Raw genomic sequence first — 26273 nt, forward strand, 5'->3', positions numbered from 1 at the left:
AGTACTGCTATGCTGAAAACTGATATCGTCATTAATTTAAAGAAACATGGCAATGTAGTTGACAATTCCTAATGATAGCTCCAGGTTAATATAAGCCACGCTGAGACCTTTCCATTGCACCAGAATTGTATGGTTTTTTTGAAATAGTCTATTATTGAGATGTAACTGTAGCTTGTGTTTTTACAAATTGTTTTTTGCTGCATAAAATGTACTGCAGTTCAAGTCATTTTTTCTTCTTTTTTGATGTAGTGTAGTCTGTAGTGCCAGACTGTTCTAAGTCTTGCACTCTGCTTTGGAATAGGCAATTATATTTAGCTTTGCTATGTGTACAATGTATGCATTGGTCACTGTCCATTAAAAACAAAACCTTAAGCTTCTATCTTTGCAGGAAACATTCTATTAATTATACTTGTCTCACTAGGTGATTTATCATTTTGTTATTGACTGTATTTGGAATGGAAAGTCCTCATGCTTTGGCCTAAGCTATTTCATGGAAAGTTTTCCAGAATAATGGTATAAAACAAAGGTATGCAATCTTGTGACTGGTGGTTGCATTCCCTCTTTATATCAAGACAAACTCTTCTACTGTATCACATTCAGAAATGAGTTGCATTGTAGGGGGAAATCTATTGTTAACTCTTCATTGACAGCAAACCACTCTGAAACATTATTGCTTCAGTAGAAGCTGTCATTAACCCACACAGTTATATAATATTGGAAATATGGTCTTATTAAACTTATATTGTGTTTTGATGTCAAGTCTCTAAATTGTCTTTTAAACAAGCAAGAAAAGTCAGATGCTATAAGGCTTATTCTCAGAAATGGCACAAAATATTATTACCACCATGCAGCAGCTTTGGTTGTCCGGTGCGGTGGCCAGATTAAACCTGCCACTGTATGTTTGTGTTTTATCTTTCGGAAGCTTATTCAATAACTGTCACATGGCAGGTAATTTGCCAAGCTATCATGATAAGTCTCAGAGGTTAAAGAAAGTAATTGATCATTTTACAAATTGCAATCAGCAGAACATTTGCTTGACCAAATGAGAAATTCAAAAATCTTGATTTAAACTTTTAAAACTGATTTTTATTTTGTTCACAATGTTTGAAAAAAATAAATGCATTTTTGGGTACCACTTTACAATAAGGCTCCCCTCATTGATTTCTAATAAATAGTTTACAGATACGTTATTAATTTATCTGTAAACACATTACAAATCATTAATAAATGTTTATAATGCAGTGATTAAATAGAATATATATATATATATATATATATATATATATATATGCTACAAAATATGTTTACAAATTGAGCTTACAAGGTGATAACTGTCTCAAATGTTTAAAATAGCAACTCTACATAAAATATACAGGTGAACAGATTTGACTCACTATTTGGAAAGAAACCGGTCAGTTTTGTCACTTTCTCCCCCCCAATTAATGCATAATAAACACTTATTAATGATTTATAATGTGTTTACAGCTGAATTAATAAACTATTTATTAGCGATCTATAAGTGGAGCCTTGTTGTAAAGTGGTACCCATTTTTTTACAACTAAGGAAGAAATTAGAACTGTCATTTAGGAATAAAAAACCTATTTCAATGAACAATATTCCCCAAATAATAATATATAATCATAAACTCCAGACCTTACTATAGAGTAGCTTTTACAACAATAAATATGAATGATGACTGAAAAATTTATTATTATTATTATTAATATTATTTTTATTTTTTTATCAAATTAGGATGAGCTTAAGAGGAAATGTGTCTTTTTTTAGTAGAAAATGTGTGATTGTTGTAGAGTTCCAAACTCAATAGTTCAACAATCACAGCCACATTGGCCCCAAAGTGAAGATAAAAAATAAATTAAAAAACAAATACTGTAAACTATTCATGAAGGATCATCATTGCAGTTGCAAATGTGGCACATGTTGGCTCAGATGCTAGTTAGCAGAATTTGTTGACTTAATTTAAGTGAATCTTGCTTCTTGCTTGTAGCTGATGTTGATTGTCTGGTTCCCCTTTATCTATAAAGTTGTTTTGCCGGGGGGGGGATGGTGTCTAGCTCAGACACCGTCTCCAATGCCATCTAACCCATAATGTCAGTCCCATCCAAGGATGAGACTGGCAGATTATCCCCATCCTGTCCTATATCAGTCACCTATAAGACCATGTTCTCCACTTCGCTTACCTTGTGGTGTGCTCCTATGCCAGATCAGTCCAATGGCTAAAACAGAGGCACATATACTTCTGGAATGTGGCATCTCTTGGGATTAAAGCAGGGAAATGTTATTTGCATTTTGACAGGGTGATTTTAATTTCACCTGCCATCACAGGTTTGTTCAAGTCCTCTCTGCAGACCAATGTCTAGCATGACCTACCACTGCCATATGGTCACAGTTCCCAAGGCTGACTACTGATGAACCTGTTGCCTCTGAAAAAGTCATTTAACCTTTATTCTTGTTAATGAAAGGAAGCTTCTACTATATTAGGGCTTCATTGTACTTTGTGCTCCATGATCTCTCATTGCTTACTACCTCCTGTTTTACCTGTCACATTGTTGACACTGCTAAAATTCCACTGCTAAGGGCCTTTTTTGTTTTTTGACTTTACATATACCAAATTATACCTGAGACAATAGAAACTATTGGACACCAGCGCATTCTCATTTCCTCCTTGTCACATAAAGACACTTGGTCATGAGTCCTTGGCATAACTTTCCAGTGCTCAAAATGGCCTCAGGTGTAATTTTTCAATGTGAAGGGAAGTCCGTTAGACTTAAATAGAAGTCCCTGAACATCTGAAATAGAGGCCCAGAGAATGCAGTCAAATGTTATATGCCTGTAAGGATGTTAACCCAGAAAGAAGAGCCGAAGCTCGTTGTAAATTAATGGTAGTAATAGCAAATGTCATTAAAAATATTAAAATATGTATTTTAACCCCAATTAATCTTTCTAAATTTAACTTTCTTGATCTCTATTTGCAGCTATGGTGAATATGTGTAAAGATGTACAAATTAGATCATTACCTTTCATAGTATCATTGCCACCATGTCAAGATGTACATAGGTCCTTGTTGAGCTTTGTCACAGTTACAGGTCTTAAAATTTTTCATTATTAACTTTTATCATTGTCATGAGCAAGCCAAGTAGCTACCTGCTTTTATCTACTTTTAGTCATTTCCTGATATATGACAAATAGGAAACACTTTTCTTACTAGCTAATTATCTTGGTCTCCCAAATTTGAGAGTGGCTAATAGAATAGTGCCTCTATGTCATTTTTGAACTGCTGGCAAAAAGAAAATCAAGGATTAATAATAAAACATTCCTGAGCTCGCTGATTAACTTAAAATGTAATATATGAATACAAAGATGTTTCAATTACTTTTATTTTGTAGAAATTGATAGGGGTACTTCAATGTTAAATTTGCATCTTTAAAAATGTCTAATGATATTTCTTGAAGATATTCAGCTATACATTTTTCAGACATAAAGCCTGGTAAATATGATCAATATTATTTATCATTTTAATGATCTTTTTAAAGTGAACTGTCATTCAAGAATTATTTCTAATCTGATTAACAGTTCCACAATGCTCCTGACCGCTTTAGCAAAAACATGATAGAAGTTAGCCACTGCTAGCAGCTCCTTTTCAGAACCTGGCAGGCAACCAGTGGCGTGTACAGACATATCTAGGGGCAGGTGCTGAAGTGGAAAAAAAGGGCACCGTGTGTGGCACCTGGAGCTGTTGGCTACCATTTGTAGTGGGAGATTTATTACATCAGACAGCATTAGCAATATGCTGTCTGATGCAGATGCTTTTTAACCTACAGGTTGGTTTCTCAAACAATCAAATTTGCAACAACAGAAAAAGGTATTGCAATATGGAGAGCCAATTCATTCAAAATTAAATAAAGAAATACTGCCATTGATAAATGATTAATAAATATTCCATGAAATAAATAAGATTTGAGGGGAGATTTATTTAATTTACTTAAAGATTTATTTAATTTACTTAAAGATTTATTTATTTATTTCATAATGCAGTTTTATTTTGTGACACTTTTATTTTGTAAAGCTACTTTACGTATTTCAGTGACTTTTACTTTTTAACCCCGTTTTTCCTTTTAAGCTCTTTTTATTTCATGTTCTTATATTCAAATGAGGGTCGGAGTTTTGTGCTGCCCCACAGATAAAACTCCGCCCCTCATTTGAATATAAGAACATGAAATCAAAACCAATAGCAGAGAATATGGTCATACGAAGAATCATCTATACTTCTGCATGTAGCCAGTGTGATATATGACAGAAATTATTCTTAGAGTTAAAATTAATGAGATTACAAGTCCTGAGAACTGATAACAAGATGTCAGCTATTTACATATTACAATATTCCGATCACCTCATATTTTTTACACACAGAGAAATAGAAAATACAACTTAGCCTACATGTCCCACATTTACTGAACATTATTAAAGACATTTTTAGTAGTGTATGAATTGTAATGTTACCCAGCTCGTTTGGCCTTATATCTATTTAAATTGAATATTTAACTTGTCTACTGTATTTGCAATAAAAACATGAGTCAAATAAAAGTCATCATTATAGCAAATGTAATAACTATATCTATCAGATACATTAGAATTTATTTATTTCTTCTAATTTAATCTAACAACTAAATTGTAAACATTCTCCTGGCGCCTGGTGGCAGGCATAGAAGCAAAATTACAAAAACATGCGGCACTGGTATTATAAGTCTTTAAATTCAGAAATGTTACCTTGAGCCACAAACTATACACTGTAAAAAACATAAGAAACATTTCAGAAGGGTACTTTTTTGTCCAAAGGAAAAAAGGGCATGTCCCTGCAGGCAGCCATAATGAGACTCAGCAGCTACTATACTTCCCAGACGCTTAACCTCTGCCAACAGGAGAGAAGCTGAGATAGTGATGCTGCTCCAAAGACTGCCCCCTCTGTCGCTGTCCCTCCCTGTTAATTTTTACATTTCCAGCTGCATGTTGAGGCGGAAAAGACAATACATCAATCAAGGAATGTAATAAAGATAAATGGAAATTAAAGGATCTCAGTGAAATTTGTTTGGTAAGAAAATACAAAAGGGATATATTACAGGAGAAAATATATTAGTGCTTAAAGTAAAGGACAGTAAAAGAATTAGAAAGAAACATTTTTGAGGAAAGAAACACATTTTAAATATATTTTGGTGGTAAGTATATTTGGTGGTAATAAATATGAAATAAATAAAAGGGCTAGGAAATATAAAAGGGCAAAAAATTCACTTCTGTTAAATTAAAACAATGAAAAAAAATTTAGAGTTCATGAAAAAAGAACAATTTGAGTGTAACAGAAAATATTAAAGTAGAACATTCATTGACACCCTCAACAAGGAGGAAAAGCTACAAAAGGCCATTGCCAAAGAGGCTGGTTGTTGACAGAGTGCCGTATCCAAGCATATTCATAGAAGGTTGAGTGGAAGGAAAAAGTGTGGCTAGGACATCTTGAAATATGTTCCTTGGACAGATGAGTATAATATTTCATTATTTGGACACCAGGGGCATCATGTATAAGTCCCCAGATTTTGTAGCTCCGCATGGCACTCGGTCCCCTTCCCTAAATACATATGCAAAAGTAGTATAAATTGCCAGAAGTCACCCATCACCTGTCCAAATAACTATGGCAACAGTTCTGTGACAGTCAAAGAACCTGTTTATTGAACAGCTTATTGAATGACATCAGCGACTCAAGCCTGACTGAAAATAAACGTTTGTCAGCTCAAACCCATTTAGTTCTACAATGTCTGCATCAAATGTCTAGCTGCTGCATTGAGCTAAATAATAGCTCATTGCTGATCATTACAATGACATGAATATGCCTCCTATTTTTTCTCTTAGGAGGACGTCACCACACACACTGTGTGAAGAACTTTAAATCTTTACAACCATTCAGAACGTCACATAAAACAAATTGAAAATTAGCTAGTAGCCAGCCATCATGCACAGAGGTTTGTTCCCAACACAACTATTGTTATAAGATTAATTATAATTATTTTGATAGTATAAAGGAATCATGAGTTGAGGAGGCCATCGTGCCAGTGGATTTGCGCATCACAAATAGGTTCCACGTATATTGAATTCAATTTCTATTCATAAAAGCATTTTCACTTAGAGTTTCAAGTTTCACAGTTTATATCTGAATGAGGTTGTTTCCATCATTCTCTGAGGTGTGTTACATTATTGTGTTACGTTATTGTATGACAAGAAATGTGATTCAGTTTCATTACTTGTGTTTAAACCATAAAAGCTCAAACTAATGAAAAAACATCAGCTTTGATGCTGCATTAATTAAATAAAACTGAATGGAGTCTCATTTCAGTGTATTTAGTTGAGTTTTGGTTCGCTGCAGTTTATTGTCAATTGAAAAAGGTTTTCACGGCATGTCAAAAATTTTGACGGCAGGTAAAAAATCTGCAAGAAATTGCACAATTTTACACAAAGTTTGTTTTAGTACATGCCAAGTTGTGCGTAAAACATTGCAGCGGAAGGTATTTGTGCAAAAGTATGCTTCGTACATGAGGCCCCATGTTTGGTATAGGCCAAATATGATTTTAGGCCAAATCCTATTGACAAAGGTTTTTCTTTACATTTACCAAGAGTGTGACCAAAAAACACACGTAAAAAACACCCACATATTGATCAAAATAAATTTCACACAGCTGGTGGTAGAGGATTGCTTTGTGTATATATATGTGTGAGATGTGTGTCACAGTTGAGGAGTGTTGTATAAAGGCAGCTATGTGCCAGAAAATACCACCTCAGTTACTTCAGGTTATTGACAGCAAAGGTTACAGTGGCAGCTGATTCTTGTGTTTACACCTCAGAAGACATTTACAGAGGCAAACTGTGCGCCAAGCAAACTATTTTAAGTGTCATTTACACTAAAATCTGATTACATTCAGACGGTAAGATTAAAAGAAGAAATCACTTGTCTTTGAAATGTCATAAGCTTTGGCATTCCTATCATTTCTGGTTGAATTGTATGTATATTGCAGTTAACAACCTCCTAACTTTGTATTCATGATAAAATCAGCTACCTACAATTGATTTTTAGCTATACTTATGTTGCCTTTTGCTGCCGCTACAAAAGCATGAAGACAAATTTGCACAGTATTAATGTTTTTGCCTTACATTTGTCAAGATTCTGACGTTATTGAAGTGCATGCTAAAGTGCAATCTGTGCTGTTAAAGTTATCAGCAAAATTACACATAAAGGTCGGGTTTATTTTCTTTGTTGTTAATTGACAAAATGCATCCAACTCCATGTGGAATTGTTCAAGCAGCATAACTTTGCTCCTCTGCTGCACTGTGATATAATCTCTGGTCCAAATACGTACACGGAACACCTTTGTAATCATGGCAGAGTTAATTATAGAGGTATTAATCACAGCAGTACTTAGGGTCTGTGCTCTACTCATTCTTTGCTGCATGGCTGCACCCACCTCTCACCTGAAAGTCACACTGCTGTCAGCTCCCATCGCTGCTGTCAATGTTTTAAAAGCAACTAACTACAAGTTCAGCCTGATTGTGTAATGCATGAGTGTTAAAGGACTGGATTACAGAATTTGTTCAGTATCTTTATTTTGCCCAATGAGAAATCAAGGTAAAACAAAATTATTAGGTAAAATTTCTTTCAGGTACCTAAAATTTGGATATGTGCCTAAATAAAATCCCTAAAGGGTTTTTAAATTTGGCAGTAGGTATGGATCAAGGATTCTTATGGTCTGGTTCAAACAGCAACATGCGCATTGTCAGTACACACTTGCATCCATATGGTGCTCCTCACCTGCTATCATGCTGGGATAATGACTGAAAGGAAGAGATTGGTTGCTCAGAGGTATTCATTAAAGATTTTAATTATTTGCTGTGAAACTCAATGTTTCAGCCCGCTGCTTTATATCAAGTGCTCTGCTAAGTTTAGATTCACTCCTAAAGCTTTTATTAGATGCATATTTAGATGCATGCACATTTAGGATAACAGCCACACACTGTCTTACCTCTTAACTCAAACAGAAATAATACTGATTAGAGTTTAGATCCTATTTTGAGGTTGAAAGTTAGTTATGTGGTATTACAATGCTGTCATCCCTCACATTATTGTGATTCACTTCCTGTTCAGCTTTAAATTTTTTTAGTAAACATCAATAGAGTAAAGCTTGAAATACTGAGATTCAATGCTATATTAAACATAGTGAATTATTTTCTTAAACTATAACAAATCCTGGATGCCTGTTCTGCACCATGCTTATATGACATTGCCTCATGTTAGTGTGCCTAAGCCATCAGTGCTCAGCTCATTGTTTTGCTCCATGCCTTTGAACACTTCTTGAAAGTTACGGAGCTGCTCACACGAACTACTGACAGCATTGCAAGAGCAACACCCCCCTGCCAAGCTTCTGATGAAGGGTCTTTGCATTTAAATTATAGTTATTTTCATTATGCCCGTATTTTAATCCAATCTAATTATGCAAATTAATTGAGAAGGGCTGCCTGACATGTTAATAAACATGTTGCATCCTTGGTCAAGGGAAAGAAAGCTGCTCAATGGAATATACACTGCTCAAAAAACATAAATCTTTGGAAACACAAGATCTCAATTTGGGGAAAAAATCTCATAGGACGTCCTTACCAATATGGAACGGGTAACGTGTTATGAAAAAAACTATGCCACGTCATTTGATAAAAATGAAAATTATGAGCCTTCAGAGGGCTTAATCCAAAGACACAGACAATTTTACACTCAGACCAATGTGGCAGGCTAGTCCAATTTGCTAAAAATGTCATTGCAGCAATTCTGAATAGTAGTTTGTAAGGGCACCACGTAGTTGTATGCATGCCTGACAATGTTGGAGCATGTTCCTTATTAGATGAGGCCGGGCATGATCATGGACCAGAAAAAACCTAGGAACCACTGCACCGCACCAGCAAAGGGTCTAACAATGCATCCAACAATAACTAACAGGAATTAGGATGCCATCATTTATCCTGTACAGGCCTGTGGGCCCTCTATGGATATACCTTCCCAGACCAGGACTGGCCCACCACCAAACTAATCATACTGAACAATGTTGCAGGCAGCGTAACGTTCACCACAGCTTCTCCAGACCCTTTAACATCTGGCGCATGACCTCAGAGTGAAGCTGCTTTTAACTGTGACAAGAACAAGGCACCAGTGCAGAACATGCCAACTCTGGTGTTCTCTGGCAAATGCCAGCAAGCTCTGCAGTGCCTGTCAGTGAGCACAGGGCCTACAAAGGAGCAGATACTGGTCCTGCTGATGGGTTAAGGACCTCTGACGGCGCTGTCCAGCTCTCCTAGAGTAACTGTCTGTCTCCTGGAATCTCCAACATGCTCTTGAGACTGTGCTGGGAGACACGGCAACCCTTCGGGCAGTGGCACATATTGATGTGCCATCCTGGTGGAGTTAAACTGCCTGTGCAACCTCTTTAGGTTCCAGATATTGCCTCATGCTACCAGCAATGAAACTGATTCTGGTCAAATGCAAAACTACTAAAAGAAGTCAAAAATATTTGTGGCCTCCACCTGCAAAACGATTCCTGTTTTTGGGGTTGTCTCATTGTTGCACTTTTATTGCACCTGTTGTTAATTTAATTAACACCAAAACAGTTGACACAGATTAACATTTCCCTCTGTCACATTAATGACCAGATCAATAGACCAGAAGTTTAACTGACTTAATATTATACTATGATTAAAAAGTGTTTGTTTCATTTTTTTAAGCATTGTTTGTTATTTATAGACAAATCTACTATTACAGCAATTACATGTTTGCCAGCTTTGTTTAGTTAGTTGCAATCTCAGGTAGTCCTTTTACCCCTTTTTAATTTTCTTTGCTGAACCTTTATTATCAACTGGCAGGCAGTTTCAAATTCAAGAAGAAGCACATATCATGTAAAAGAGCAACCACCCACTCTAAAAGCTTTTTCTTTTTATGCAAATTGTGAGGTTGACACAGATACTTGAGTGCCTCTTGAAGACATGAGGACATCTTAAGTTGGACTATAGCTCAACCAGGTGTTGTAAAACATGCTGAGTTAGTGTTTGTTTATCAGTTTGGTTTTTTTCTTTATTGGAATTCATCAACGCAAAAATACAACTTACTGAAATTTAAGTGATATTATATATCTAAAATGGTCTGTTTCAACAGCAGCCAAGCAGAGGAGCAGACCCCTAGGATAAGAAAAAAAATTGTCAATCTTCTTAATGTTTAATTATTAAACACAATAATCCAGAATTCCCACAGGAAACAAAAATCACAACATACACCATTACAAATGCTCATGTAATGCTTATTTAAATTTTGCTGGCTGTTTCCAATTTGCTTAATTTATGAGAAACTTAATCAATCCATTCTGCTTCTCTAAACCGTTATTTGTTTTGTTCTGTGTTTTAACATTGATAACAGTATTTAAACTGTCTATTTTTCAATATGTCTTTTTGACTGTGAAAACAGTACCTGCTATCATCGTCCGTTTTGCAGTTTCATTAGCATTTTTAGGTGTCTATTTGCAAAATGATAAAAGATGATTGCAAGACATGCTCTGCAAGAGAAAAGAAATCAGGCCCTGGTTTATATATTTTAATGCTTGCAATAAAGTGGAAATTTCAGGAAAATGCTAATTTACTTTAAATACAGTCACATCATTTGCCATGCTTGGGTTGTCCCATTCTGCACTGGGTTGTCCCAAATACAGTTTTGCTTTGGGATATTGATTAAGTTGAAAATTTCATAAAATGAATCAAATTAAAATTGGATGGATAAAATAGATGGCACCCTTAATGAAATGATTCGTGACAGTATCTTTAGCAGCAATAACTGTCAATATTTCATTGCTGTACTTCACAATGAAATATCTGCAACTGCTAATGTTTAACTTGGTTGACTCTTCTTCAGCTAATGGTTCAAAGCTGTCTTAGGTTTGAAAGATTTTATCACCCAGATGCAAAGAGATCTTCTCTTCAGATATTGTTAAAATCATGGCTACTGAAGTGATAGTACAATATTATGTTTTTTTCTTTAGTAATTCATTAAAGATTTATTTGTATGCCTTAGAGCACTAGTCATATTATTTATTATGTTTTAGAAATTGTCAACATGCATTTTGGTAGATTCTGGTATGGCATCTTTGTGTTTTTCTGTTAATAGTGGAACCCTACTGGACGTTCTTCCACGTAGACCATTGTGGTTTAAAATAGAAGAGATGTCAAAATCAGAAAGTGATGTACGTTGACTTGAGTTCTTCTTGAATTTATATGTTTATATATTTTATATATTATATTTATATAGTTTTATATGGATTCCTTGGATTTCTGTTTCTACCATCCATTATATCTGTTTGAACAACATGGAGCTGCATTTCCTCTTGCACCTATAACCTAGATGTACAATAAACCCTAAATGTTTTAATAATATTGAAAACTGTGGTTACAGGGAAATCAAGCTGCTTGCGCATGGTCTTGTAGCCTTTGTCTTATACATTGATATCTATAAAGTTATTTGTGAGCTCTTTAGACAGACCTTGTCTTAATTGTTCTGCTTAATGTTCAGTGTAGAGCCTCACTTTGTTTCTTGTATGTCAGCTGCATGGCTAATGAAAAGCTTAAAAGGTTCCTTTGATATTAATTAAGGTTAAACACTTATAGGGGTTGGACAATGAAACTGAAACACCTGGTTTTAGACCACAATAATTTATTAGTATGGTGTAGGTAGGGCCTCCTTTTGCGGCCAATACAGCGTCAATTCGTCTTGGGAATGACATAAACAAGTCCTGGATAGTGGACAGAGGGATTTTAAGCCATTCTTCTTGCAGGATAGTGACCAGGTCACTATGTGATACTGGTGGAGGAAAACATTTCCTGACTCGCTCCTCCAAAACACCCCAAAGTGGCTCAATAATATTTAGATCTGGTGACTGTGCAGGCCATGGGAGATGTTCAACTTCACTTTCATGTTCATCAAACTAATCTTTCACCAGTCTTGCTATGTGTATTGGTGCATTGTCATCCTGATACACGGCACCGCCTTCAGGATACAATGTTTGAACCATTGGATGCACATGATCCTCAAGAATGGTTCGGTAGTCCTTGGCAGTGACGCGCCCATCTTGCACAAGTATTGGGCCAAAGGAATGCCATGATATGGCAGCCCAAACCATCACTGATCCACCCCCATGCTTCACTCTGGGCATGCAACAGTCTGGGTGGTATGCTTCTTTGGGGCTTCTCCATACCGTAACTCTCCCGGATGTGGGGAAAACAGTAAAGGTGGACTCATCAGAGAACAATACATGTCTCACATTGTCCACAGCCCAAGATTTGTGCTCCTTGCACCGTTGAGACCAACGTTTGGCATTGGCATGAGTGACCAAAGGTTTGGCTATAGCAGCCCGGCCGTGTATATTGACCCTGTGGAGCTCCCGACGGACAGTTCTGGTGGAAACAGGAGAGTTGAGGCACACATTTAATTCTGCCGTGATTTGGGCAGCCGTGGTTTTATATTTTTTGGATACAATCCGGGTTAGCACCCGAACATCCCTTTCAGACAGCTTCCTCTTGCGTCCAAAGTTAATCCTGTTGGATGTGGTTCGTCCTTCTTGGTGGTATGCTGACATTACCCTGGTTGCCGTGGCTCTTGATACATCACAAAGACTTGCTGTCTTGGTCACAGATGCGCCAGCAAGACGTGCACCAACAATTTGTCCTCTTGTGAACTCTGGTATGTCACCCATAATGTTGCGTGCATTTCAATATTTTGAGCAAAACTGTGCTCTTACCCTGCTAATTGAACCCTCACACTCCGCTCTTACTGGTGCAATGTGCAATCAATGAAGACTGGCTACCAGGCTGGTCCAATTTAGCCATGAAACCTCCCACACTAAAATGACAGGTGTTTCAGTTTCATTGTCCAACCCCTGTAGCTTAAAAATGTCATAGTGTGATAATTTTGACACTTAATTTTCATATCTTGTGTGAGTTTGTATTTTGAGTAGTTTCTTGTGAAGAAGGCTTATATTTTCTTATGTTGAGCTGCTCTTTGTTCTATGTTCTGTTGCCTTCATCTTTCCTTAGTCATTTTCCCCCTGTCTGTGTTTATTTACCATAAGCTAATCCCCCCAGTTATTTCTAGATCACCTGTTTGTCATCAAGTAATCAATTTCCCAGTGTGCGGGCTTATGGTCACCATTCACTTTTAGTTTTTTTCATTCTGATTTATTTTGTTCTTTGTTCCTTGTTCCTTGTAAGTTTAGATTTTGCTTTCCATTAAACAACTCTTCTGCCTGTCTCCTGCCTGTAATGGGTCCTCATCTCATCAGTTCTTCACAGAAATATGACCATAGTGCAGGGGCAGTTTCTTCAGGAGTGCTAACAAATCTGCCCAAGCTATTTTAGCAATTATTTGAGAAGAAAACAGAAAATATCAAATTTTGCATTTAACATTTGGTCATATATGTAAGGCAAGGCAAGTTTATTTATCTTAGCACATTTCAGCAACAATGCATTTCAAGGTGCTTTACATGATGAAAACAAGAAACATAAAAATATAAATTATTTCAGTGGCAGTTGCTTTTCCTTTGGTCGAAAAATAATTACTTCAGTTTTGCTTTTTTTTAACTGTAGAACTTGTATTTGTTCTATGCATCTATCCAATGCTTGAATGGGTTCATAGTCACCTGGTGACATTGTAATGTACAACTGTGTTTCATCTGCATACTATAGTTTGTTATGTTGTGAGCTATGGGGAGCATGTAGATATTAAATAGGAGTGGCTCCAAGATGGAACTTTGGGGAACTTCGCATGTGATTTTTGTCAACTCTGGCGTAAAGTTACCTATTGACACAAAAAGTCCACACTTATCAAGTAAGACTCAAACCAGTCAAGTGTTGTACCAGAAAGACCGACCCAGTTCTCCAGCTGCTCCAGTAATATACCATGATCAACAGTGTCGAATGCTGATCTGAGGTCCAATAATACTTGCACTGTATTTTTTCCACAGTCTGCATTTATGGGGATGTCATTGAACAGCTTGATGAGTGCAGTCTCAATGATGAATGAGAGATTTGTATTGCTTAAAATCCAAAGTCATATTCAGGTTCTCTCATTATTTCTGAGAATCCTGATTATGATTTATAAAAAAGATGAAGAAAATGATACTAACTGTGAGGATAAGGATTGAGTGATATATTGTATAATAGAAAAAACAGCAATTAAAAATGTTTTCACGTTTCCCTTTACAAAATAGAAGTCATCAGAATATCAGCAGTCTGGTTCTTATGTTCCAACAAGCTGATGTACTTTAAATGTACCATATACAAATAATTTTTATCTCACACAAACTTGCTTTGTGAAATATAATATCCAAATCATATGAATTCAGTTTCCTTGGGTGTTGATTTGTAACACTAAGACACCTAAAAAACAAATATGCTACCAATTTAAATGTGAGCAGGGTAAACGCTGTTTAAAAACATGATTTGATTTACAAGTCAGGCTCATGAATATGGTTGTCAGGTATTAAACTTCACGCCAAGAGAGGTTTGAAAGCATATATGTGTGCCAGTCTGTTGTGTGTGTAATACATTTTCTATCCCATTGCAAATTCTGCCCAAGGCATGCCTGAGCTCTCAGTCTTCTAAAATTAATTTAGCCTGTTTTGATGGAAAATAAGGAGAAAACTTGAGGTGGTAAACCACAGTGCATACTGTTAGTGATGTTTGCCATACCACGGTATCGTCTTTAGAAAATTCTTTACAAGGTCACCCGTGAAATGGTATTCATCGCATTCCGTCACCAGAGCATTTACTTCTTGGCGTGGGACATAAACTGTGTGTGACACCGAGCACATTTCCTTTTGTGGTGTGAGTAAAAAAAGGGGGCTTTCACATATCACATCACTACTTTTTCCAAATCGCAAATGACAACTCAAAAACACCTAAACATGTGTCCACACACCTACATGTCATCAAGGTATAATGTATTTGCATGGACACACATACACACACATACACGCACACACAAGCCTCCCACTCACCTGTCCACATACAGAAAAACAAAAAGACACCAAAAACATGACAAATATACCAAACCTATTAACATAACTATTTTTTTCATGTTGATATATTGAATCAAACAATTAGTTTTACCAAACTAATTTTTATTTGCCAAATTTTGAAATAATGAAAGAGAGGTTTTTTAGATATTTATTTTGTTACTTTGTTAAAATGTACCTACACCAAGATTATTATCCCTTTAAACGATTTGGGAAAGGCCAAATGAACATGTCATGGCTTAATCACCTTCTGATTTATTAACAACATTTAAGTTGAATGGAGGCACATTGTGGGTATGTTTTAAGGCAGTTCCTCAAACACATTGCTTCCTTGTTTGACATCGTTGGAAAATGAAAATAAATCAGCCATGACAGAAAGAGAATTGTGAACAGTCATATTTTCAAACAATTAAACAAAACATTAACACCATGGAAATGTCCAGCCGTCAAAATTGTGGTAGATGGGGTCTGTGTCACAAAGATGAACATGTGATTGTGTGAAATGTGCAAATCAACCTCAGAACAAAAGCAGATGATTTCATGAGGATACAGGCTCAAGCTGGTAAGAAAGTGAAATTATCCACAGTTAAACAAGGTTTGTTTTAACTTGGGCTATATGACCACTCAGACACATAGAGGCTATTACACCAAGGATAACATAAGAAGTCAGATTACAGTTGATATATGGACACAGAGACACCTTGATTTTTTGGAGACATATCCTGTGGTCTGTTGAAAGTAAAATTTAGGTGTCCGACCGTAATGACCAAAATGGAGGAAGCTGTGACTTTACTGGTGTAGAAGAAAACATGCAGTTTTTTAATGGTTGCCTCCAATTTAGATTGCACATTTGTTTCGAATCCTTGTCTGCTGGTTACCAATGGAAAACAATCCACTCGTTGCTTGAATAGTGCAGTTTCACTTTGGGTGGAAGCCACAAGTAAAATTTTGGCTGATTATAGTTGCTTAACAGACGACAAGTACAGCTCAGTTTTTACTGGGTTTTTTGTGGCCAAATAAAAATTAAATCAACTTGGCGTTTTAAGCATGGTGCTCACATTTTCCCTGGTCTTTATGGGCTCACCTTAAATTGCAATAGAAAGCACTGGCTTCAGTTTAGGTTAAGAACGGATGCTAATGATCTAATTAAAAATGAAATTGTTGGAACTTCCTACCAGCCTTTTGGATTCAGCCATTTTCTCAAATGTGTAAATGATATTAAGTGGAAAACTATTATGGTAAAGAGACATTTATACATTGAGCACACAGAACTGCATTAATGAGAGGAGAAGTATGCACACCTGGACACATGTACATTTAAAGCCTAAACTTGACTTTGCCACCTAAGCAAAGCATAATGAGAATTGTGCTGTTGATACATCCAGTGCATGCAGCTCGCTCAGTCCTCAATGGATTTTACAGGCATAACCAGTTCTTTGTCTGAGATTCTCTAGTTGTTCCAAGTGTTGGACCATTTGTTTGCTACTAAATACCCCAGCATGGTCTGCTAACCCAATCCCAGCAAGAATTGCAGCTGGTTGGAAGGGGCGTCGCAGCTCTGATGTCACAGTGGACTATATAAGGGCACCAGAGACACCCACCATTGCTTTTCATGCTGGAAACCGGCACCGGTTAGCCACGCAACTGAAGCACGCATCCTTCTGGAGAAGAAACTCACACGTGGGTTTTCATCAATTCTCCCCACTGGCCAGAAAACTCAACGAATTAAGCTTACAATAATAGGAAGGCTTGTAAGTTTTACTTTACCGATCGAAGACGTGGATTTAACACTTGACTAAAACCCATGGAGGTTTTCAAGGAGACGAAATCTTCCTCCTTGTTTTGTTCCAGTCGACTGCTGACGGTCCGTCATAATTCTCCCCTTTTGCCAAAGGAGGCCAAGGACGACGACGACCGCTTCTTGGAGTTAGTTACGGACGCGTAACTACTCCCCCCTCTCTCTCCCCCTACTCCAGACGAGGCGACCCGACACCAAGTAATCCCGTTTTGTTTTATTTCTATGAGAAATAGCTTGGACAGGATAGAGTAGGATTTTAGGGCAATTTAGAATCGCCACTTATAGTCCAATGTGTTCTAAGTTGTATGTGCATGCCATGTTTTATTGAAACTTTGATTCCTGTTGGACTTTGAAAGCTGCCGTGCTTTGAAGCTGTGTGTGTATGTTGAAACCTGAGTGCAGACCCAGGTAAACTGACAAGTTGGACTGTTAGAACCTCATGGTGGAAAACTCACCATTCCTTTGTCTTCACCCTTCGTGTTTTTCCACTGGTTGCCGCCGAAAAGTTTTATGACCCTTTGTGTGTTCCACTGAGCTACACTTTGGGGGGCCGCTCCCAAAGCTCCGTTCAGCACCATATTTCCTCTTGTTTTTGCCATAACTCCTGCTTTGATTTTATACACACCCAATGCTGTTTTATCTTGTTTAGTTAGTTATTTTACCCCTTTTGTGTAGACCTTTGCATGCTTGATTAGGTGAAGATTATTGAATCCGAATAGCGAGGTGTATCAGGGCTGTTGATTTAATAAATATTCACGTAGATAAAGAGAAAGTGTTTGTGTTTATTTTGAGCAAGAGTGATTTGTCAGTCAAAATAAGGTCAAAGTTCCCCACTTTCGGTGAAACGGTTGAATAAAAAGTGACATCTAATAATAGTTATCAATTATTACTGAGAATTTAATAATTGTAATTATCAAGGGCTTTGAAGCACAATTACAACAACAGAGGAGAGCTCTGATTTTGATTCGTAAGTAAAGATTTTTGGTTAAGAAATAATTTTTTTTTAAATTATGATTTTAAATTATAATTATTGATAAATATTAATTAATCAATAATCATAATCCTTACACAAGTTATAGAGTCTTCATATAATAGTCAAAGAGACCAGAAATTGAGGGACATTCTTTTCCCAGCAATAGCACCAGCCTTTCTTGCAATGTGGACATTGCTAAAATATAAAGATAGTCAGAACCATAAATAATAATTAAAATAAAAAAACTTTTGGCATTTTATTATTTGGGAAAAATTAAAACTTAAAAAAAAGAAAGCTTAGTTTTAGTGTTGAGAAGAAAAAGAGCCATGTTCTGTAACGGGGTTCTTTACACCTAAAAGAGGTTATAGTGTGTCGTAATTCAGTGTAGGGTTGATTATATCTAAAACTATCCAATCTAAAGCTATCCAATTCAGGATAACTGTGAAGAAGGTAAATCATTCCAGAAACAGAGAGCAGAAAAACATTCACGGAGGAACTAATTTGAATATGTGAAGAGAGCAGCTTCACTGATGCATGAGGATTGATATAACTGCTTTTTTGCTGGTGGGTGTTAGAAACAGAAAAATTATACCTATCACTATATTTACAAGGTAAAGATACTATTGAATAAATAGTTCAGGAAGCCATTTCTAATAAGACACAGCATCATCTGGCATGTTTTAAGAATACTTTCATTAAAATCAAGAAGATTATAAGACTGATATTGGCTTGAACAAAGAATTTAGTGATGAAATACTTTATTTACCCAAACATGTAATCGGTTTCCATTAAATTAATTATTCGAAGTCAGTAGTTACATCTTTACAAATAAAAATAATTTTGGCTTCAACAAATTTTGGAGTGTAGCAAATTGAAAAACAGTGGCAGTGAGAAACATATCACCAGCCGAGGAAGACCTGACTCAGGTAAAGTAATTCCACCTGCCCAACCTTGTCACTTGGAGATCGCACCTTTCTTGAAGCACAAAAACAAAAATTTGCATGAAATCCAAGTGGGTGCAGGAGAGAATGAGATTTGTGACAGAGAGTGATAGAGTCGCACAACTGCAGTGAGAAACTAGGAGAGATTCTCACTAAACCAATCTCTCGCTGCACCTCAGCAAGTCATTAAATATAAATTTTGGCTGTCATCCACGATGTATTCCCATTCATTGGAATTGTAAATTAGTGTCTGATGAAGACACACTGTTTTCAGTGTTGCTAGTTCATGAAACCCATCCGCCAAGATGTCAGAAGGTAGAAAGAAAAACAAATATAGTGCGTCATTGATTTGCTTCTGTGTTTTAAATATCATTGTGTCACATACTGTACACTTCCTAGTTTTTTCTCTGTTGCAAGGTTAACACTCATGTCAGGTGGAAGGAGAAAAAAATACTGTATAAGCACTGAAGACTGTTAAGGGCAACTTTGGCAATGGATAAACAACCACACATTCAAGAAGATCAGCCCTCAGGCTTGAAGTGATCCATAAACTCTGTAGAACATACAGGTGAACTAAAACTGAGTCTCCTCGGTTTCTCAGATAGCATCAGCTGTGGCTCTTTGCTGACTTCCAAGAAGCTGTAAAACATTACAATCCTAAATTAGTTTCATTTTTAACAAACATTTTACACCTTTTCTATTCATGTGCAGCAACTATATCTTCAGATTACTTTGGCTATTTTTTTACCAACACTTTTGTTTGAAGATGTAATGCAGTTACATCACATTATATCTGGTCCCTCTGACAGGGGCAAAATATAAAACATTGTTCCCACCCTTCAGTCATTTAAACCAGATTATAACATGCAACTTTTAGCATAAATTAATAAGGAATATATAGATAACAGACTTCAAAATCTTGACAGAAATCAGGTTTTCTGTAGATTTTCTATGTACTAAAAACAGGCTGGACTTGAAAGTACAACATATTAACACATTTTCATAGTAACAAGAAAATATGTGGAGGAACATGTTCATACAGTTCAAACTGTTTAGTACTTACCTTTTGTGAATTAAATTAGATATTGTAGCAAAAGAGTTTTTCTGGGCACAGTTACAGATGTGAACATATTTGTTGGCCACCCTGGTAAAGATGTGTAAAAGCCTTGAAATATAAATTAATATTTTATTGCAGCATAATAATCTTACTAAAACTTTTAGAAAAAAACAGATTTAAACTGGACATATATTCAGTGGAGTAATAAAATAAAATAAAAATATTAATATTATTATAATATTAAAATATCAATATTTGTTTTTAAAAGAATCTCTGATGGCATAATTATTGGTATCACGAACAATCTCTTTAAATTAGGCATTCTTTTATTTATGCTTTAGTTTTTTAAGTTGATTAAACATTTGAGGAACTGGTAATCCATGACTTTACATTTTACTTGAGTAATAATATGACGTGACACATAGTTCTATTTCTTTTGGCTACAGGCTACTGAGCTGGACGATGACTCATATTTATTTTCCAACCTCACACAGTGAGCAGGATTTTAAGGGTGCTAAGACATTCTCAAATGCTTACTGTTAAAGAAATGCAGCAAACAGACATCTTAGGGTAACCAAGTCTCCATAACTACCAGACACCATCAACATGTTGACCTATCGTTTGGGAGTGATGCCAACAAAACAAGTATTTTCTGTCCCACTATTAGTAGTGTAAACATGTTTTGTTTGCTAAAATGTACTGGGACTATAACAGAAACTATGTGCTTTGGTCAGATGAAATAATGAAAAAGAGTTATTTCTTGTTTCACCTTTATCCTTTAACCCTTAAATTAGAATGGAATGTGTTAATTTCGTATCCAGAATTGTGGTTATCTTTAGCAACTGCAAAAAGTATTGTCAGGTGTATGGCAGCTCCTGTCCATAATAGCTCACCTTTCTCTGTATTTTGAAGCTGCTCACATAGCTCATGATGAGTGCCAGGGGTATTTCCTGCTACACAGTGGGGACCTATGAGCGTACAACATTGTGATCTCTAATGACCTTATGTGGATGACCCCTTTTGGTTTAGTAGATTGTGACTGAGGCTAACGTTTAATGATTGGTATGAGCTTTGATCCTGATTATGGTAAATGGATTTGATTGAACTGTAGATATGTTTATACTGTTTAATTTGTACTGTATTGCACCGACTACGCCAAAACAAATTCCTTGTATGTCCAAAAACGTACTTGGCAATAAAGCTTTTCTGATTCTGATTCTGTTAGTTTTCTGTTACCATCCACTTCCCAAGAGCCAGACGCACTTGGTAGTCATACCCTCAGTCGATTGTCTCAGCCCATGTCAAAGGGGTCCTTTTGGTTTTTCAGGCTTGGCCTGGCCAAGTCCTCGGACCCCTGACTCAACCACCAAGCACCAGTGAGCTTTTTGTTAGTCTTGGTATTCTGTCCCTAGGTTCCTTGTTTAGTTTGTAGTGAGTAATTCTCAGTTTTTTTACATTAAAACACTTCCATCTAGTGGCTGGGTGAGGTATTATTCTTGAGGTCAAAATTTTTGTCATGTGGAGGAAGATGATGCAATACGCTAGTCGTGTCGCTCAATGTGCGTGCTTGATACAGGAAAATCTGCAAGTGTCTTTTGCAACAAATTTGAGTGCATATAAGAATGTAACTCTAAGTTCAGATGTGTTTGTAGTTAGGTATGCTGCTAAATGTTGAACATGCTGTGTTGTGCGGCTAATAGCTAAGCTAACGATGTGAAGAAACTGAATGTTACAACTTTACCTATAGCTGATATAGTTACCATTGTTTAATTTTAATTGAATAGTTTTAAATTGGGAAACTAGTGAGAGTATTCGTTAATATACTACAATATTTCCAAGAATGAGAGCACTATAGATTAAGTATATATACTATATATATATATATAGTATTTTCTTCCAGTTTCACAAAATGTGGTTCAAGTAAACAGTTTGCAAGTTCTCCAGACTCCTGGAGCATTTGTTTAGCTTGCTGTCTGGGTTACAGTGCCTTGCGAAAGTATTCGGGCCCCTTGAACTTTTCAACCTCTTGCCACATTTCAGGCTTCAAATATAAAGATATAAAATTCTAATTTTTTGTGAAGAATCAACAAGTGGGACACAATCATAAAGTGGAATGAAATTTATTGGATGTGTAAAACTTTTTTAACAAATAAAAAACTTAAAAGTGGGGCGTGCAATATTATTCGGCCCCCTTGCCTTAATACTTTGTAGCGCCACCCTTTGCTGCAATTACAGCTGCAAGTCACTTGGAGTATGTCTCTATCAGTTTTGCACATCGAGAGACTGAAATGCTTGCCTATTCTTCCTTGCAAAACAGCTTGAGCTCAGTGAGGTTGGATGGAGAGCGTTCGTGAACAGCAGTCTTCAGGTCTTTCCACAGATTCTCGATTGGTTTCAGGTCTGGACTTGGACTTGGCCATTCCAACACCTGGAGACATTTATTTGTGAACCATTCCATTGTAGATTTGGCTTTATGTTTTTGGGATCATTCTCTTTTTCGTAAGATTTTTTCATAAATCTCCGTCCCAGTCTCAGGTCTCTTGCAGACTCCAACAGGTTTTCTTCCAGAATGGTCCTGTATTTGGCCCCATCCATCTTCCCATCAATTTTGACCATCTTCCCTGTCCCTGCTGGGACATGATGCTGACACCACCATGTTTGACAGTGGGGATGGTGTGTTCAGGGTGATGAGCTGTGTTGCTTTTACCTCAAACATATCGTTTTGCATTGTGGCCAAACAGTTCGATTTTGGTTTCATCTGACCAGAGCACCTTCTTCCACATGTTTGGTGTATCTCCCAGGTGGCTTGTAGCAAACTTTAAACGAGACTTTTTATGGATATCTTTGAGAAATGGCTTTCTTCTTGCCACTCTTCCGTAAAGGCCAGATTTGTGCAGTGTACGACTGATTGTTGTCCTTTGGACAGACTCACCCACCTCAGCTGTAGATCTCTGCAGTTCATCCAGAGTGATCATGGGCCTCTTGGCTGCATCTCTGATCAGTCTTCTCCTTATTCGAGATGAGAGTTTAGAGTGACGGCCGGGTCTTGGTAGATTTGCAGTGGTCTGATACTCCTTCCATTTCAATATGATTGCTTGCACGGTGCTTCTTGGGATGTTTAAAGCTTGGGAAATCTTTTTGTATCCAAATCCGGCTTTAAACTTCTCCACAACAGTATCTCGGACCTGCCTGGTGTGTTCCTTGGTCTTCATGATGCTCTCTGTGCTTTGAACAGAACCCTGAGACTATCACAGAGCAGGTGCATTTATATGGAGACTTGATTACACACAGGGGGTTTCTATTTATCATCATCAGTCATTTGGGACAACATTGGATCATTCAGAGATCCTCACTAAACTTCTGGAGTGAGTTTGCTGCACTGAAAGTAAAGGGGCCGAATAATATTGCACGCCCCACTTTTCAGTTTTATTTGTTAAAAACATTTGACACATCCAATAAATTTAATTTCACTTCATGATTGTGTCCCATTTGTTGATTCTTCACAAAAATTTTGAATTTTATATCTTTATGTTTGAAGCCTGAAATGTGGCAAAAGGTTGAAAAGTTTAAGGGGGCCGAATACTTTCGCAAGGCACTGTATGTAGCGACACATAGGATAAGAGGACCTGGCTGCAAGTGTACCTAACTGGGGAGGGCTTTACCATCTTTTGTAATCTGTTGTTGAGATCCTAAAATTCTATAATGCTATCATTCTGACCCCTCTTTTGTAAAAGATTTGCCTTGGGAGACCGAATCAGGGGCTGAAGCCCTGGGCAACATAGCCCACAGGATTATATGATACTCAAACTCCTACACCACGTTTAGGTTGCATTTCTGCAAATGTCTCCTGAGTGGAAGAATTGACGACTGAAGGATGGATGGGAGATCATTGTGCCTGGAAGATATGCAGAAGATATCCGTACAAATCTACTGAGAAGCAGATATTTTTGTGTAGATTCCTCATTAACGACTGCCACATCTTCAAAGGTTAGCCACCTCTCAAAGGAAGCTCGTATCAGATGCTTTAGCTTTTTAAAATTTTGATAGACAGTATTTGTAAGTAGAACCAATATCAATATGAATATAATTCATTATGAAGAGGAAACGTATGCATAGGCTTATATTACATCTAGCAGTTAAGAATCATTCACCAAAATCATGGTCAGAGCTTTGCTTTTATGACACCTTTGTGTTTTGATGTTTTTGTTTGTTTGTGTGAGTCACATATGTTACACTTTATCAAACGGTTAGTTTTCCTGGCTTCATAAATGTTGCGATTTCTACTGGATCTAAGTTTTAAAAAGCTGAATTTAACATGTAAAAGGGAAGTTGAAGATGTTTTGCATCAGTTAACAACTGGAAAAAAACTGTCTTACACACTGCAATTAAAGTCGGCTATACCAAACTGTGATGCAGTGACTAAGCTCAGTGGCACTTATTCACTTCTGTGTTCCTGCAGGGTGCAACAGTGAACAATTAAGATGCATGTCACAATCCATTTCATTATGTGAATAATGGCTTATAAAAGTATGCAAGAACCATCTCCTCAGAGTCATCAGAGGCCCCTTCATACCCCCATCTCTGTTCCTCTCACTGTTTCAGTGTCCTACATGAGTGTGACAGAAATGTAACAGAGACCTTGGGAGCAGTTGAATAGGGCTGTGCGAACATGTGTCAGTGGAATCTCTAATGGGAACACCAAGATCCTAATATACAGTCCATCTGTTGCCTGCACAATGAATAACAACTGCTCTTTGCTATATTGACTCCTCCCCATTCCCCCATTTTAATGATTATGCCTTTGTCCTTTGTGCTAGAAAGTCCTGTAGGAAGTGTTCCATTACTCTATTATGGTAGTGTGGGTGGAGGTGGGGGGATGGCTTCAGAGCACAAGGCTAGCTCTGCTGTCACACTGACTCTTTATTATTCATTAGGACCTCTTTCTTCTCTCAGTGTTAAAGGACCTTGATGAGCTATGTTTATTCATACACTAACCTTTTTAAATATTTCTAAGAGCCCTCCAACAAGACCTACCTGGCATACCTAATACCAAATCTTTGTTTCATTATTCAGTCCTTATGCTCACACCTTTCACTTAAAATGCCATCCATGAAATGTGTTTCCACACTGCTTTTTTGTCTTCTAATTTTGCTATCTGCCTGTCTTTGTCCCTTGCTTGCATTATCATTTCATTATTTAGACTTACTTTCATTCAAACATTTCTTTTAATTCATTGTTTTAGTTTGTCCTCCCTTTCCCCTTCCCTTCAGTCTGTTCTCTCTTTTTGTCTCTTTCTCATTCAGAAGTCCTTGCCTTGGCAGCATGATCCCTGAGGATCTCCTACTGATTAGTGCAGTCACTCCCCTACTTTCTCTCTTGAGAGAAGGTTTACCTGGCCGCAAATGTTTTTTTCAATAATTTATTACCCTAAGATTATTGTCATACTTCTATGAAAGAAAAATGAGAACAATGGCATCTTTGCAGGTCGACTATGCAACTATCAATGAACTCAAACCTGCAGGTGCATGCAGTTGTTTTGAAGTGCCATTTCCAAAGCAATGCATGAGTCTAAAAAAAACGAATTGTAACTGTAATTTTCCTTTGTGTTTAACCAGATTTTAACTTAAAAAAACAGTTGATATGTTTTGTCAAATCATTCAGGTCTTTGATGAGCTGAAACCAAACGTAGTTTTAAATAACATTCAACATTTTAGCGTCTTAATTTAGAAACCTGTCTAAATTGCAGTGAGGCTGAAACCCTTTTTGTCAGGTTCTAAATTGTGAACACATAAAATCATGTTCCCGTCCAGCTCCATTTGTCTCTCATAAGTGGCTCAACAAACCGTTCTCTGCTTTTCCATTACACCTACACTGCTTGTATAGATACAACAGTTAGCAAAAGCAGACATATTCCTTTTTTTGCTGTGCCCACATCTGCCAATCCACCCACCGCCCTTGATACTTGGCAGCACTTCACTTGCTTACGGTAGGAGTTGTAGCAACACCAGTGGCACTCTTGGTACACAGCTGGTATATGGGCCAGCTTTAAGCACAGATACTGATGCATGAATACAAGCACTTGTCCGCGCTGATGCAGGTAATTTGCAAATTCTCCAAGGCTCCAAGTTTCAGCACAAAATAGCATAGATCAAGGAGAAATATTTAGCAAATATATTTCCTTTGTACTCTGTGTGTTCTTAAAATCTACCAATAAAAAGTAGTGTATTGTGTAGAAAGAAAAGGATACAAGGTTTTAATATTTTTTTAAAGCAAAACTGAAAAGTGTGACCTGCATTTGTATTCAGCTCCCAAAACCCATTTTGCTGCAAATACAGTTGCAAATCTATTGGATGTTATG

The sequence above is a fragment of the Girardinichthys multiradiatus genome, chromosome 4, assembly GCF_021462225.1.
Source record: "Girardinichthys multiradiatus isolate DD_20200921_A chromosome 4, DD_fGirMul_XY1, whole genome shotgun sequence".
In the NCBI taxonomy this organism is placed as follows: Eukaryota; Metazoa; Chordata; class Actinopteri; order Cyprinodontiformes; family Goodeidae; genus Girardinichthys; species Girardinichthys multiradiatus.